This window comes from Dermacentor variabilis, chromosome 3 (genome assembly GCF_050947875.1).
Source record: "Dermacentor variabilis isolate Ectoservices chromosome 3, ASM5094787v1, whole genome shotgun sequence".
In the NCBI taxonomy this organism is placed as follows: Eukaryota; Metazoa; Arthropoda; class Arachnida; order Ixodida; family Ixodidae; genus Dermacentor; species Dermacentor variabilis.
Window position 1 is genome coordinate 44,861,480 of NC_134570.1, and position 14,153 is coordinate 44,875,632.

The window sequence follows — 14,153 nt, forward strand, 5'->3', positions numbered from 1 at the left end:
CCCTGCGCCGTTCCGCAAGTCCCTATTCGCAAAACTAAGCGCAGCTACTGATGGAGGTGGCGTTGCTGCATGTCTGGTAACGAAGATCCCCCGCCGCCGACGATGACGCTTCGTGATCTATTTCGACGGCACAGCAACGACACGCCGCCATCCCGACATAGCCTGGAAGCCAAGAATACGCAAAGACAACCTGACGACGCCACGTACTATCCCCAGGTCAACGCGACGCAGGTGTGAACCGACGCGAAGATCGATGTGCAACGGAAGCAAAGAACCACTGGCCACGACGTGCTTCTCAACGGCCACGAAGTCACCGCGCTTGTAGACACTGCAGCCGACTACTCCATCGGTGGATTATCCGCCGCTGAGTTGAAGAAAGCATGGGACAGAACTCAAATTCGAACCCCTTGAGGACACCTCATGATTGTCATGCCGCCTCATGGCCACCAGTATCACGGGACAATATCTTCGTTTTTCTTTAACCTTTTCGGCAGACGAGGAGTCTTTTCATTGCAGTTTTCTTGTTGATTTACAAATTAACGCTTTCACCACTGCAAGTGGACTTGATAGCGACCGTTTACTCGTATTTTACTGTGATTGAATTTTGGCTTCTTTAGTATTGACACTGTTTGGGGATTCCCATTGATTCAATGCTCCAACACCTTTGTATATCTCTTGCTGAATTGTTTCCGCAGCTTCAACCTTCAGAGCCATGACTGTTTGATTTCATGTTTGGTAAAATTGTTTTGGGGTCCTTTTCGGGGGCCTTCCAGAACCCAACCCCGTATTGTCTCGACTACGATCAATCTGCTTTCGACATTTTACGTTCTACCAGCGAAAAACTCCCAATAATTGACCCCTTCAGCAGTCCTATGGCTTGTTGCAGTAGTCTCGGTTCTGTCACCCGCCACTTGTAGCTTTCCATTTTTCTCCTTGGAATTCTGATTTGTAGCAGGTAAACAGATGCGACGTCGGCTTGTAGATCTATTACCATGGCTGATTTCTTTCCTCGCGTTGCTACAGTTAATTGGACAACGTTAATTTGAAGTTTTCGTCCCCTTCGAATGAACCAGTCGTCGGCCTTTCGTGTAATATCTTCGCTCCTATTTCTCTTACTAATCCAGCTGCAACAAATATCCGCTGGCGTTCGCTGTCTAATATTAATCGACATTGTCTGCCACCTTATTCTTTCCCTATCCAAGCTACAGCAGTCTCCAAAAGCGCAAGATTGTTTTACATTTTCAGTTGCGTGTAGAGTAGCCGTCGTTGCTTCCGCTTGCTCTGTTCCGACCTGCTCCACCTTTTCCATGCCGCACCGTTATGCCTACTTATCTAGCATGTTGTCCTTAGCACTGCTTGTATTTCTCTCTTCCTCTACAAATAGGTGCAGTGTTCTGGTCGGTTGCATCTGAAACACTCTATTCTCAGTGAGAATGTTTTTCTTTTTCCTCATTGGAATGTTCCGATGACAGTCCTCAGTTACGTGGTTATTCTGCTTGCAGAGCAGGCAGCTTCTATTTCTGTACTATAAAAGCTGTAATTCCGAACCTGTATGCTATCATTCCTTGGCTTCGCAACGGTCCTGTCTTGTTAACACAGTCTTCCTCGGAACATATTTGCTATCGCTGGAATGCCTTAAGCCTGTCCAGCTTTTCTTTGCATTGCTTTCCTGTTGCTTCGCGCGCTAGCTTTCATGGCTGAGCTGTTTTTCATTGCTCCTTGTGACTTGGAACTTGCACTGATAACCCCGGTGGAATTGCTCTCTTCAACGCTGTCAACATCGACGCGAAACTGGCACTCGAATCACTGAAGGTGCAGACCGACAATCTGTTCAACTGCTCTCCGTGTCCTATCTTGCGTAGTTAATCAGTTTCTCGCGGCAACCTCACTTTCTCTAGACTCAAGAGCGCACTCATGCGCAGCTCCACTGCTCGTTCACGATTTCCGAACTTGTTCGCAGTATTTTTATCGCTTCATCGCAACTTTCATATCCAGATAAAGCAATGAAGCCCTTTTATAGCATACGCTGTCATTCCGGTTAGAGGTGCTAATAAACTTGTTCCTTGCTTATGTTACGTCTGAGGTGAACTGCTCACTTGTATTGAGTCCAGAAGCGATTCCACTCCAAGGGTCTTCCGCCAAACTTTGTCATTTGCAGATTTGGTTGCTCATGTATTACCCTTGCGTCTTCTGAACTGTGATGCCACCTGCGTTCCATTGTTCAAATCCAACTGTATGGCCTCTTGAATTCTGAACTTTATTGTAGGCAAGATCGTCGTTATTTCTATGACGTATTCTATCATTCAAAGACTGCTTTGGCAGTATTTTCTCTTACAAATTCCTCTATTTGTTCTTTGGCGCTGTTGAGGATTTCGCTTATTCTCTTGCGTTGTGTGCAACTTTTGTCTGCTAATTGCGTTGATCAGCTTCGTGATCTAGGGCGAATCGCTTTGCTTTTTTTCGTAAATATATGCTTCGCTCATTTCTAGTCGTGTAACAATGGCGTCTTGCTTCTCAGTGAGCTGGTCCGATGCTTATATATGGTCTTCCCTTCGGTCTCGTTGCCCGATCCGCTGCTCCGCCACAGTTTCCTTTTCTGCTTCTTAGCAGGTTGACCTTCCTTATGGGCGGAGAGGTAGTAGGCTGGTTCACAGCACCATTGATGAAAACGATAGACCGACGACTGCTTCAAATATGAGCGGTTTATTAAAGTAGCACGTGCTCGCGACACGGAACCGCCCTCTTGCTCAGTCTTCGAGTGCTTCTATGATATTTTACAATAGATTTCTGTACTGTGGCACATAGCCTCAGCGTGGGATCGGCCAAGAAGTGGGTGGTGCAATGGCACATTGACAGAACGGGTAATTGCCGAGGAAGCGGCCGGTGCAATTAAAATAAGACACGAACAAATACATGCTTGCTTAAGATGTCGCATTGTGTAGCGCGGTTAATTACGCGAGAGAATGTGCACTCGCCTATTTTCTTTAGGTCAAACACGCCGGTATGAACAGCTTCGTTAATTGCACAGAAATTCCAACGTGTTCGATGACCCCACATTTGTCTGCAGTTGCACTGTTTTTTACGGTCGCAGCACACGGGTATAGCCGATTGTTGTTGCATAGCTTCTCGAACGCGAGCGACTCTTTCTCGTATCTCTTACAGATTCTTTAGTTCCGTCCCAAGCTTGTGTTTTCGTGCTTTTGCTGCAGTTTTCCTCGATAAACCACATTCGTATTTTTCAATTTGCAACCTCATTGAAGTATCCGTCGAGAATTCGGGAGCTTACATATAACACGGTTTGCTTTGCCTTTCGTCTTACTTTGCATTAACCGTGGATACGTTCACTAGTGACCGCTTCCGGACAGAGCATGTCCTGATTGTGTAAGCCGAAGAGAGCTCGTGTGTCACCCTTGCTTCTTTACTGCTGAGATGATGGAAGGTTCGGTGCTGCAACACGCGCTTCCGCTTGTCGGGGATGGCTCGGCTGCTCAGCGCACGATAACACGTAACTTGGCTTCCCGCTGTTAATAAACCCCGTAGCAACGGTATCTTCTAGTTGCGTACTCGTTTGCTATAAACGCCATATGCGATAAACGATATAATTATATAACGTATGCCATAAACCTACTGACATTTTCTACATTGTCATATTGTTTCAATCATTTCATTCATACTAATAACCTAGATTTCGCAAGCATCAATTTTTTTTTGCAGCGTTGTTAACTAGTTTTTTTGTTCAGCCGGTCTCTTTTGCTTAATGTCCTGAATATCGACAGCTGTTTGCTCGGGTTCCTTGGCGATCTGCTTAAGGTCTAAGCCTGGGTTGGTTTCGATGTACCCTCGCATAAGAAGTAAGCTCCAGTACAGAGCCGTGTCGATCACCAAGAATGGTCGTGGGAAGGCTAGCGCTACTAAAAAAAAAGTATTGCCCTCGCTTACCCACGTACCACAACGTTTACCCACCTGCACAATGTAGGCGAGGGGATTAATTTGAGACCCGAGTGCAGGTAGCGCTGCCATACCCAGTCACCACGACGTTGACTGTGCGAAGTTTTCAAATTCTGAGGTATGGTTGCGCTATGTCGATATGTGCAGAGCGGTCCACACGTATAGCCGTTCAGTCGTACCACTTAATCCTACAAAAGGTGTAGCAGAGAGCAGCATCTGGCGATGTGCTCCTGCGCAGCCAAAGTCTCATCGAACCGCACTGCTTGTTCCACGCGTGCCGGCAGATCCGGCGCGAACATTAGCTGCACAACGTAAAACTGGTCAATTACGAGGTGAGTGTTGGTAGCAATGTCATGTTCATGCATTATTGAACAAGCAACTAAACCAGCCATTAAGATGCATACACTGTGCAAATGAGTGCGCAGGACCATGCTGGTTGAGTCGCTTGATACTAAAAAAGAGCACCGTCCTATGCTTTATGGTGTGTATGCGCCTGTTTAACTGGTTTAATTCCTTGTTCGGTATGCACCAACTCCCCCAGCACTTTGCCTTACTGCATCCATACCTTATTGTTCCAGAATCTTAAAACCTGTGCTTTCGGTTGCAGCCCACGTGTAAGATGGATATCCAATGCGCTGCTCCACGTTTGTCATCCTCCCAACGTCCCCCTCGGGAGATGGCCGAGAGCACCGCTCGTACCCTGACCGACCGTTCCCCGTCGCCTGTTCGGTCTCGCCGGCAGACGAGATCGCTCATCGCCCTTAGCTACGGGCAAGTACCACGCACAGACCACTCGTAGTACGGCTGTGTCCACGAGTGGTCGAAAAATGAGCCTTATTGTTTCTGTTCGTTTCAGATTCACCTTCCCTTTCGTTACATAAAGTTGTGTGATCGCTTAAACAAATATACGACGAAGGAAATAGAATGAGGAAAACCAGGGAATACAAGTGCTTGTCGGTAGCTGACTAAGTCCCTGTCCTCAATATTTTGCATTCCAGTGAAAGCGCTAACATATCATTCTCACTAAAATAGAAAGAAATGTAAATTTTTATGCAGCTCGTCAAAATTCACTTATCCGGACTACCATTTCATAAGGAAGTATGAAATGCATTTACTATGTAGTAATTATAATTCATCACATGACTAAACAAAGCTTAACGTTCTGTCAGCAATTGCTTCAGTTACCTCACAGGCTCCCGAAGGGGTATTGCGTGAGGGAAGGATACAGGGAATTAGCACAAAGGAGTACGAAGATAGTACGCATCGCTAGCGAGTAAACAGAAAGAACAAGTCTCTAACAATGATAAGGCAACACAAAACTTTGTTAGGCGAGGAAAACCCTACTAACCGTTTGTAGCGTGAACTTGGATAGCCCCGAAAAACGTGGCATCTAAAAATCAAAAAGAAAAGATACCTTGTACTACCGAAGCCTAGGGGGAAAAAACGAGGATTTGTAGCTTGCTGAAATGTCTCAGGACTTTGCTTGCTGAATTTCAGTTTCAATATTGCAACCATTCCCGACAGCGGGGTTCAAGAAGTCAAGCCTGTCTGCCGTAATTTGTCCTTGGTTGTTTATAAATTTTTTGTAGATCTCTTAACCTCAGTATTAATATGTCGCCAGTATGCACGTGTGGTTGGATTGCGAATATCAATTTGTAATTATCTCGGGAATCCCTAGTAGCCTGTTCTTCGGCAAGTTTAAAACCAAAGGAAATGCTTTATTTCGTCGTTTGCCTTTTAATTTTAGTGCTAGAAGTTGTGCCCCACATTACAATACACACTGCATCTGTGATCGTGTCGAAGATGGGCTTGACCTGCATTTAAGTGGCATTTGGTCTCGTCCTTCCTACAGCACCCATTCTATTAGATCGCTTCACGTTTAAATTTCCAACGTGGTCATTCCAAGGCAGTCATCGAAAGCATCCAATATTATACTGTTTGTCCGCTCTATATGATCAATGCCGCTGGACCTTAAGGGTTTACTCCCATGCTTCGAAAACTTGCAAAAAATGGCCACGTTGCTTTGCTTTATGTGCTGCAATTCAATTGCAGCTCGTTCACATCTGGCAACTTTGACAACTCTCTTAACCACCGGTTTGACTTTATCTGTTAAGTCAGCACTAGACAAAACAATTCATGTCATCCGCGTACAAGACCTTTTTTTTTCCTATTGGTGGAATGGTAGCGATATTTACTTATAAAGCAAAAAATAAAAGCTGCCCTAAAATACCCTTGTGATACACCTTTAGCCATTGACGTTAGCTTGGAGGTAGATGCACTCGTGTGAAACCCATTGCGACAATTTTGGAGATAGTTTCTAGTTAAGTTAAGCCCCCACCCACGAATTCTGTAAGAAAACTCCGTAAGAAGTGCTTAGTATTTGACTTCATCAAAGGCCCGTCTTAGGTCCAGAAATATTCATACTGCATTCTAGCTACTGTTCAATATTTTATTGCTTCCTTTGTTTGCAACATCGGTAGCTCAGTTGTCCCGCTGAAAGCTCCACTGGTGTCGCGAGACCACTTTCATGCTTTTTCAAGAAACCGAGCAATCTTTTTTTTTTTTTGTGCAAAACTCTTTGGTATGTTCCAGTGGAAATGCTCAGTACGGAAACCGTCTTTTCAGGATCCCGACGTCTGCGTTCGATTGAAGCCCATAAGTTATCCAGTGGGCTGCTCCCCGTTTGTCATCCTCCCAACGTCCCCCTCGGGAGATGGCCTAGAGCACCACTCGTACTCTGGCCCATCGTGTTTGTTAAATTACCTTCCCTCAACCATGGCGTCCTGCTGGCAGTCGGAACCTTGCTCCTCGCCCGCCACTGCTGGTGAGTATCGCGTACTGACGTCTCGTACTTTTGGCTCTGTCCTCGAGTGGTGAACAATGAGCCCGCTGCTGTTCTCGCTTTGCAGATGACCGTTTTGGATGGCGGTGAGCGCGGAGAACGTCCGAGGCAGTTTTGCCAAAAGGTGGGAAATTTTACATATCGTGGATATGTCCGAGATCTCGGTGGAAATTATTCTGGCAATGAAAAACGTGTTAAATTTGACGTCGGAAGTGCTTTTTCGCTTTAATGTGCTGCAGTTTACAAAAGCGTGGCAGTTTGGCTGAGCTGGTATGTCCTGACTTCTCTCGACTAGTAGCGCAGCTCAGAAAAGGCAAAAAGGAAGGGGGAAGGGGTAATCAAAGGGAACGTTCACTCTGTTCTCCGTTCCCTCTCATTACCCCTTCCACCTGCCTTTTTGCTCTTTCTGAGCTGCGCTGCAAGCCTAAAAAATGCAGCGAACTAATATGGGCAATAGTTGTTTATCTTCGCAGACAACTGAAGTCAATGCGACATGCCTGAATTACTACACGGACCCTATTTTGCGACATTTCTGAATGTCATCTTATGGTTGGTCAGCTTCGGTTGCGCTTTCTCCAGCTGACTGCAAGTTGCAGTTACACGCATTACCCAAGGCTCACGTAAGCGAGCTCGGCCACTTTTTGAGTCTCCAGTGCGAGTAAGACTAAATTTTGGAAGCGGTTTCAGCAAAGCGGGTTAGATCTTTCGTTAAGGCGCTGAATTGCTCCCCTACGGGGTTATGACCACCAGTTTCATACGTTTTGGGTCACGTGTTCAGCCAAAACGTGGCCATGTATAACAAACTGAACATCGTGCAATTATTTTCTAAGCCAAGTGTGACGCTTGAAACAGCCGATGAGGAACGGGAAGTGAAGCTTCTTATTTAGATAGCTTTCTTGACTGATGTCGTATATTACTTGGACGCGTGAATAGCTGCAACTAGAACTCGTTGTCTGAGGCGTGAAAGGGATTTTATCAAGGCGCTATACATGGTTTCGAAACTTCCCAATTTTCTTTTCTAACTGCCGGCCACTCAGGCGCACCTATCTTGGACTCCATCGTTCTTGTTTAGAGTTTCCTTGTCGAATGGGGTTTAGTTCAGTCAGCTGCAGTGAAATAGGCCACAGGTTCTCAGCAAGCCACTTCCTCACAGCGTATGGATGCTAATCTCAATAAATTTGGTCCTGGCGTGTGGAAAATTTTCGCCCACATATGTGGCAAAATTACACGTGACAATTTGGCAGCACCGGTTTCTGCTCAAAATTCCCAAGTATTTTCTTGCCTACTTTCCAGATCAGATGCTTCTGAGCAACAATCCTTCCACGGCTGTGGCCTTTTGCACATCGGCCGGCAACTGGACATCAGTCCGAGTGTGGCTACAACCCCAGGACCTGCGCAGCAACGCCTCGTCACGGCGAGCGTCGTCTCTGCGAGCTTCGCATCGAGCGTCCTAAACGCTCATCAGGTGGTCTTTGTGCATATTCTAGATGGTCTAGCTGGCGAGGGTGGCGCACGCCTTGGGGAAGTTAACTGTTTTGTAGTTTTGTAATGTATAGCGACATTACAGAATTGCTTAGCTGTAAGCCCGATGTTTTGTGGGCATGGCTTGCGGCCACACGGGTCTTCTCCGTGCCGGAATCGAAGAGGACGGGCCACGTGTTGCGGGGTGGCGGCCTATAGCTTCAGGTTTTAGCTGACACACAGGCTTAGCTCACACTGCGCAGGCTACAGCTGATAGCCGTCCTCTACGAGTGCGTCAGGGATATGGACCCTTCCGAATGGCCTTGCGACCCGACCCCACTATTTCGTGACAAGGTAGCCCGGGCGCGTCAGTGCTATCGAGCGAAATGTGGAATCACGGAAGCAAACGCCATTCTGAAATTGCCTCGCCAGCTTTTAGCTATTGCGGCGACCTTACGTCGCCTACGGTCTGGAGCGGAGCCCGGCCGTGCAGCAGCTACGGTGAGTGGTCCATTTCTTTGCGGTTCCAGCTGTTCATTTCCGGTTGTTTACTTTCCTCCTTGCGTCGCAGATGACCTTGATCACCACTCGTGCCGTCACAGACCGTCTTAACGCTTTTGCGTTCCCTCGGCGGCGAAGTGTTGCTGGTGGACTGGACTTCGTTCCTCGCCCAGCACTACTCCTGGCAAGTACTGTAGCGGCCCTCACGCAGCCTCGTCGAAAGACTGCCCCCGCATCAAGAGGGAGCGCGCGGTTCTAAAGCAAATGTCCAGAGACAACACGGCCCACAGGGAGGCAGCCGAAGTAGTCCGGCGTCGACAACGACACCATCGTACGTCTTCAAAGAAGGCGCACGCGCGAAGCGATAATACCCGCACCACTACGGTACCACTTTGTCGCGTCGCGAAAGGGCCCAACACTTCCACGAGGGAATCAGATAAGACTCTTTAGAGGAATGGCCCACGCTACCGAGCCGCTCCCTTGCTAAGCAACCTCAGAAGGTCGCGGCCCCACCAGAGCCTTCTCCGGCCATTGATGATTCACCTAAGACAGATCGTCAAGTCATCTCGGTGCTACGTTCCCTCATGGAGGCCATCCGAACGATTTTATTGGACATGGGGATACCGTCTGCTCGAAGCGCAATTAAAGTACTGGACGCCTAAAGCCCAGTGCTTGAATCCCTCAACTAGAAAGATGGCTACCCATAGCCCATCCTTCCGATAAGAAGTCAAGGCAGCGTCCGTCATCCAGTAGAACGCCAGAGGGCTAAAATCACGAATTTGAGATTTCCGTCAGTATGTGTACACCAATGTGTTTCTACTCATCTTCATTTGTTAGCCCAACCTGTCGAAACCAATCAGACTGTCAGGATACGAATGTATCAGGTCATCAACAAATGGTGCATACAGCAAAATCATCGTTTTTTTTTCGTCGTGAACTCGCCTATGTTTTGCAACCAATTGCGCCCCACGACGACAATGTGTATGCATCACAGTTAAAAAGAACCCTCTTGTTTACTCTCATAGGCGTGTGTATATCGCCTTCCAGTAATTTCGATACTAAAAGATTAGCGGATATCTTGAGTTTGTCCCGCCCCATGGGTCATCATAGCAAATTTCAATGCACACCATCCAGCATGCGGAAGTACAAAGACAAATGCAAGAGGACGGAGATTAGCAAGCATCGCCTACAGCTATGGCCTTACTCTCTTGAACGATGGTAGCCTCGCCTTTCTTCAAGGCGTGAAATACGGCAGCTGCCTCGACCTTGCTTTCGCCTCCAACTCTCTCGCCATATGTGTGAAGTGGTTTCCAGACATTGAGACACATGGGGGGTGATCACAATCCCACTTATCTGAACATCAAAGGCTTGTCGTCTAGATCTGGCCCACTGAATACCATTCGGACGATTCAATGGGCCAACTTCAAATCTGATATGGAAGATGCCTGCCGCGAGGGCCTATCCTCTGGGTTAGAGCAAATAATTAAAAATACGATGCAAATCGCCACTCGCGTGCTGACGACCTCTTACGCGCGAAACGACTTCGACATAGAATTAGAGCGATTTCGAGCACTTCGTCACCGGGCAGAACGTCGATAACGACGTAAAAATCAATCCATGACCTTAGAGCAGCCGGGAGGATTCAAAAGATTCAGCGTCGAATCTATAGATTAGCGTTGGAACGTTGGGCAACGTTTTGCCAGACACTCGACCCCCCGCAAGCCACTCTCACATTTGGAAAACGGTGCAAGGTCTGCGTTGCCTTCCGGAACAGCGTTTTCCATTCAAGGCGATCGCGCTTTTCTAAGAACGGCAAGACATCGATGTCGCAGAAGACTTTTGTGCGCGGATGGCAGACCAAGCGACACGTCCAGATCCTCCAGCCCAAGATGACGTCCCCCATTCCCGTGATTGCCGCATGGACCTTCCTTTCACAATGGATGAGCTCGAGGCGGCACTAGCTCTCTGCAGGCGCTCATCATCTCCGGGTCCAGATGGTATATCATACCGAGCCTTGTGCTATCTCGCAGAATCCGCACGGATAGCATTGAGTCCCTACAACACCTCATGGCAGGAGGGAAATGTTCCTGACGAATGGAAAGTGAGCCGCTTGGTGCCAATCTTGAAGCAGGGCATATCCCCTCTGGAGCTCACCTCTTGCCGCCCAATAGCGTTGGCCAGCTGGGTAGGAAAGATAATGGAACGGATGACCCTTGACCGCCTGGAATGGTACCTTGAACACTACAAGATTTATCCGAATTCCATGGCTGGTTTCCGACAGGACCGCTCTTCCATCGACAATGCAGTTAATCTCGTTTCATATGTCCAGCACGAAAGGTCCCGAAAACGTTTATCTGCAGCTTTATTCTTAGATGTGAAAGGGGCATACGATAGCGCATTACATGAGGCCATTCTCGACGCTCTTGTGACGATTGGCCTAGGTGGTCGAGTATTTTTGTGGATTGCAACTTACTTATCTGCAAGATCATTATGTGTTAACTGACGGTGGCCCAACGGCGCGACGCTGTACCAGCAGGGGCGTTCCTCAAGGCGGTGCTCTCAGCCCGACGCTATTCAACCTCGCTCTTATTGGGCTTGCTGAATACTTGCCAACTACCACCAAAATTTCAATATACGCAGATGACATCTGTGTCTGGACTTCGGCAGTCACACGTCCTCAGATACGTGCACGGCTTCAAAGAGCGGCTACTTTGACAAGGAGCTACTTGTGTGAACAAGGTCTCAGCATATCACCAGAAAAATGCGCCCTAGTGGCGTTTACTCGCAAACAAATGACGCCTTATGTCATCTCAATCAATGGGCGGACCATTTCCTATGCCAGAGCCCACATATTTCTTCGCATAATTATCGACCGAGACCTCTGTTGAAGCCCGCACGTGGCCTACATGAAACGGCGCCTGACAGCAACCTCCCAGTTGTTTAACTACTCGACAGGAAAGACGTAGGGGATGTCAGTTGACGCAATAATGACTCTACAGAGCTCTCTTTCTCGGTTTTTTTAATATAGACTATACCTGTAGTGAACACCTGCAAGACATATTCGTGTTCTGGAGGCAGCTCAAGCACTGTTTGCCTTGGTTTGCCCAGATGCACGTCAACAGAGGCTACTATTGCGATTGCTCGGGACCATCCAATCCAAACTCGCATCACGGTGGAAGCCCTGAGAACGCAGATCAGAGATTTTGCACGTGCCCCCTATCCCCACCTTGCAACGCTACCTTCAGACAGGCACCAATCATCATTCTCTAAATCTATCGTCAAGTGCATTGACAAACTTCCCTCGGGCTTCACCGCTGCATCTAAACCATCGATACCCCTTGGTGTCTTGTCAGCCCCACAGTCCATCTCAGCGTACCAGGAATCGGGGAAAAAGTCTGAGCTGTCGTCGCCTGTGCTGAAACTGTCTCTGCTTCTTCTGCACGAGAGGTACGCAGACAGTGCATATATTTATACTGATGGTTCCACAAACATCCAATGTTCCTCCGGTGCTGTGGTCGTCCCAGCAAGAGGTATTACCATCAGCTTTAGGACTGACCACCCAACGACATCAACAACGGCGGAACTAGCTGCTCTTCGCGCTGCGCTTTGTTTCGTCAATCGGGAACCATCTTGACAATGGTCAATTTTCAGTGATTCAAAGGCAGCCCTACAATCTGTGCTATCAGCTCTGCGTCGCGGGTCATTCGAACAGCTCGAACAAGCATATCCAGCGGGCGGTTCTGCACATCTAGTCTCCGGCCGTGTAACGCCTGCATTTTTCTCGCTGGTGGCTTTTAGCTGGGAGACGCAGATTCGTTAAACTCCCTGCGCTACTGACAAGTACCATCTATACACTCCAGTGGTACTACGGTTGTTTCCTCGTGTGGCGGATAAGCCCTGTGGCATTTAAGGTTCCGAACGTCTGCTTTTGAATGAAGCCGTGTTTTCCTCTGACGGCTATGGTTAGTGTTCTCTCAGTGCTCCTTTTCTTAATCCTGTTGCTACACCTTGCCGGTTCCGCAAGTACACAAACTTTATGGGCTTCCGATGAAATTTGCTGTCGAATGTATTTATTATGCAGACCTTCGAGGTTAGGTTTATGCTTCGGAAAACTTCGCCACAGGATTTCCAAAAGGCTTTTGTATGTCGCTCTCCCGGTAAGACTACGTTGAATTTCTTCCGTTCCTGGTTATATTTCTTAGCTGATTTCATTTCCTAAACCGTAATTTATTTCGTCTACTCAGAGTGCCACATTTTTCATGCTTTGGTAACTCCACGTAGTCTTCACTTTTGTCGAAGGTTGCCGTCGTATTCTCCGCAATTTTCTCCACAGAAACTGGGAGCAAAACTGGGTTCGCAGAATAGGTTCTCAGGTCCATCATGAACTTGTGTGAACGATTGTTTTCTAATGATACAACCTACTTCGTATACTTGGGTGTATAGTTCTCCATTATGCAGTACACATCCACCGATCGCTTTCCGCGGTAGACTTGAAAACCACGAATGAGCCTTTCACAGAAACCGCCCCCCCCCCCCCCCCCACAATGTTTTGGGGAGGAAATTTGCACTTGGTGATAGGTCGTAAATTGATCACTTGTATATTTACGTAATGTTCCTGTTACCGCATTCAATCCCTTATTCGTTCTCCTGAAAGTCTTGCATTGTTGCTGTGCACGTTTATGTTCGAGCTGAGAAACGCCGAAAATAGTGAAGAAAACCGATGTGAAGCGCCTCCAACAGTTCCGCAGTGTACACCTCTCGCCACGGCACTTGCGCAAGTTGCTACACAAACTTTGGCAATGTCTCCTTACTTTTTTTGTAGTTGCTCCCAGCGCATCGTTGAAACGTAGACCAGCTATTTCAGTCAATTTGGTCTTCGTTACTCTACCCTCAAGAGGAGGTACTTCTTACAAGGATCTGGCATTGTATCTTCGCCACACAACGCACTGTCGTATTATTTCTTACACGTATACGCGCCAGTGTACCGCGTACTTCACCGTGAAGTTTGTCCATATACGTGTCGCACTAATAGTCAACGGATTTATTCCATTTACATGTGATCGGGTGCTGCTCGTCTTGTGATACGGGCCCTACCGAAAGCGTCTTTGAAGTCTCATTGGTTCTTTATCGTAATATATCGAGTATTCACCTACTGTGCACATTCGCTTACTTGCTGAATTTCTGCGATTTTTCAATATACACTTTGTTCTAGCCAAATGAGGCAGATGTCAGCGGTATTTATTTCTTTTGCTTTTCGTGGACCGTAGAACTTGTCCTCCAATATTCACGGAACGAAACATTCACGTTGTTGCTCTCCAAATATTCAAGTAACTGCCGAACTTGTCAACTTCAATGCCTCCTCTTGGGATCATTTTCGACGTATATCTGACACGAGAATAAT